Source organism: Betta splendens, chromosome 14, assembly GCF_900634795.4.
Source record: "Betta splendens chromosome 14, fBetSpl5.4, whole genome shotgun sequence".
Taxonomy (NCBI): Eukaryota; Metazoa; Chordata; class Actinopteri; order Anabantiformes; family Osphronemidae; genus Betta; species Betta splendens.
Window position 1 is genome coordinate 1,604,204 of NC_040894.2, and position 3,199 is coordinate 1,607,402.

The window sequence follows — 3,199 nt, forward strand, 5'->3', positions numbered from 1 at the left end:
TACGTCAGGTCTTCAATTCGGGGCGTACTCATCACTCATTCCTTCCTACCTAACTTCTTATTTTAGTCCTCCTTCCTCCTCCCTCCTTCCTCCTTCCTCCCTCGGCCTCCAGCCTCCCCACTTCCTCACTCGCTTCCTCAGTTCGACGCAGTCAAGTGAGTTGCTTCTTTGAACTTCTTTTGTGTTTCATGTTTACTAGTTTAAACTGGTTCTATTTGCATTACAGTTTAAGAAGATGGAACCTGTTCTTGATGGGACAACAGGTGCATCTCCATTTACTCAGCAAACAACTGCAGCTTAACGTGCGGTAGCACTAGAATAAAAACATTATTCTGGGATTAAATCAGATCCTAATTCTCTTGTCCTGTCAGCAGGTGTCAGAAATCAGCTTGTGTCTGGATCATCTGTGGGTTGGAGGAAAACCCTGACAGCTCGTCTCACCTGCAGCGGGTCGGATCCAGTTAACGCTGGTCCGTCTCAGACTGTAACTCCCTGAGCTCGTAAATCGCTGCTAAGGTGAAGTTCACAGATGAGCAGCTAACAGCTAACAGCTAACAGCTAACAGCTAACGCTCACACACACGAGGTCTGACTCAAAGAGAAACAAACAGTTCTGTCAGAACAGAACCAGTCAGCAGCAGGGACCCGCTGCCCAATCTGCATGAGGAGCCTGATCTGAAGCCCGATCAGTCGACGATCGCAGCAACTGGAATCGCCTGAAAAAACCCGTGTGGATGGTGTCAGCTGATCCACGAAGGTAAAGCCTGGAGGAAAAAGTGGTTTAAGGTAAAACCCTTAGCTCTCACGTGGTCCCATGATGATCAGACGGAAGCTGACGGGAAAGGACTGTGCTTTCCTCAAGTTGCTGCTAATAAATAAAGATAAATGAAATGAAGACACGAATCCTTCACTGATGCAAAAGCAGAATTAGTGGAAGAGGTGAAGCTGTCAGATCTGCTAGACATTAAAAATCAACCTTTGACCTGATGGTGGTTATTATTAAAGCGGTTCAATGAGGCATCTAACCCTAACGCGTGTGCTAGATTTTATAACAACATAGTTATTTGCTTTTATCGCATGAATAATTTGTGTCTCAATATTATGTCTCATTCTTAAAATAGAAACTGTAAACAATAGGAACCACGTGTGCGGTGGGAAGTCGGCCTGTGAGGAACTCAGACTTATTGAACCCAAATCAGGAGCCTCAATCACACGGTTTGTAATTAATGCCCCATTAAACTGGACACAGTCGGTACCAGATCAGTCCTCACAGCGGGTCCACGTGGGCCGAGCATGTTAATGCACCGTGTTAAGGTGCATTCCCTGCCTCAATGACAGCATGTATGAGATCTGCTTCCTCTGACAGTCGACCTGCTCAACGATCACAGTCACAGCGTGAGGCGTTCGCTGGCGTTTGTCTGCAGCGTCCTATGACCAACACGTGATCTGGAGAAAACAGGTGTCGCTTCCTGCTGCTTGAAATCAGTGCAGGTGCCTGCTGGATTCCTGAATATGGTGCATCTGCTGAGCCGCTGGCAGGAGGAGACCCGTCCCCGTCCCGTCCCTGTCCACGTCTCCGTCCCCGTCTGAGTCTCCGTCCCCGTCCCCCTCTCCGTCTCGGTCCCCGTCTCCTTCTCCGTCTCCGTCCCGTCCACGTCCCCGTCTCTGTCTCCGTCCCCGTCTGAGTCTCCTTCTCCGTCTCCGTCTCCGTCCCCGTCCACGTCCCCGTCCCGTCTCCGTCCCCGTCTCCGTCCCTATCCCGGTCTCCGTCTCTGTCTCCGTCCCCGTCTCCGTCTCTGTCTCCGTCTCTGTCTCCGTCCCCGTCTGAGTCTCCGACCCCGTCTCTGTCCCCGTCTCTGTCTCCGTCCCCGTCTCCGTCCCCGTCTCTGTCTCCGTCTCCGTCCCCGTCTCCGTCTCTGTCCCCGTCTCTGTCTCCGTCCCCGTCCCCATCTCCGTCCCCGTCTCTGTCTCCGTCCCCGTCTCCGTCTCTGTCTCCGTCTCTGTCTCTGTCTCCGTCTCTGTCTCCGTCCCCGTCTGAGTCTCCGACCCCGTCTCTGTCCCCGTCTCTGTCTCCGTCCCCGTCTCCGTCTCTGTCCCCGTCTCTGTCTCCGTCCCTGTCCCCCTCTCCGTCTCCGTCCCCGTCTCCGTCCCCGTCTCTGTCCCCCCCGTCTCTGTCTCCGTCCCCGTCCTCGTCCCGTCCCCGTCTCTGTCCCCGTCCGCTGCAGCGTGCCCGTGTCTGTGCAGCTGAATCCTGATGCAGGTGATGATGCAGCGACGCGTGAGAGGTGAAGGTTCATTTGATCCGTTTGTTCCCTCCCTCCAACGCCTGCGTTCACCTGCTCCGGGTGCATTCCTGTGGGACGTGTTTGCTGAGGGTCCTGTTGACTCTGGGTCGACAGTGACCTCCTGCTGTGTTGCAACAGGACCGGCCTGTGACTGGAGCTGTGCAGCTATCAGAGGACATCGAGGAGTGAAACCTGCTGATCTGCGGCCGGCGCCGGGTGCTTCAATGCATTAACCTGTGTTTATGACGGGTCCATGCGCTGCGTGGAGTGTGTGCGTTGGCCTGTTGGCAGATGATGTTTTCTCTCGTCGCACACAGTGTTTGGACAGCGATGAACACTCTGTTTGCCTGTCATGAACGATACAACAAACCCCGCGTCCTCTAAACCAACAATCCCACAGGAGCTGCAGCTGCTAAAAATGGAAACACGCAATGAAGCCCAGAAGCGGCTGGGATTCCTCCGACTGTCACCAGGTCCAGCATCTGCTTGGCTTGGAAGGACGTCAGGTTCTGTAACATCAGCCCAACGTCCTGGTTTCAAATGATGTGGATCAAAATTAACATCTTACATTTCAATACAACACCACGTCCAGCTGCTAAAGACTTAATGATCCAACAACCTTTAATCTGTGTTAATTGGCCATATTTCATTTCTCAGCTCACATATTTGCATATAGAAATCCTCCCTCTGCGTTTCTGGTATTTTCTTGGTAATTACAAGAAACTTTCCACTAATGTGACACACTTCATGGATTGAAGCATATTTCCATTAGTTTCTGTAAACTGGGTGCCTAAAGTAATTATTACTGAAGTCTAAAGTTCCAGGGGAATATTAAAATCTGATCATGAACCTTCGTCTTATATTAAATGTGAAATGCCAGTTTATGTTATATTTTAATTGTTACAATAAATATTT

General features: G+C 51.4%; 1 long non-coding RNA gene across 2 annotated transcripts in view; it reads left to right on the forward strand.

Annotated features, from left to right (window-relative positions):
* LOC114869605 (uncharacterized) overlaps positions 1 to 1,869 on the forward strand; it is a 4,866-nt gene extending 2,997 nt beyond the window's left edge. The window contains exons 2-3 of one of the 2 annotated variants that reach the window (XR_008696674.1): positions 227 to 263; positions 372 to 1,869. This is a non-coding gene — a long non-coding RNA (uncharacterized LOC114869605). The remainder of the gene's footprint in view (positions 1 to 226; positions 264 to 371) is intronic. The other variant, XR_008696675.1, reaches the window with a different exon arrangement.
* The last annotated feature ends 1,330 nt before the right edge of the window (positions 1,870 to 3,199 follow it).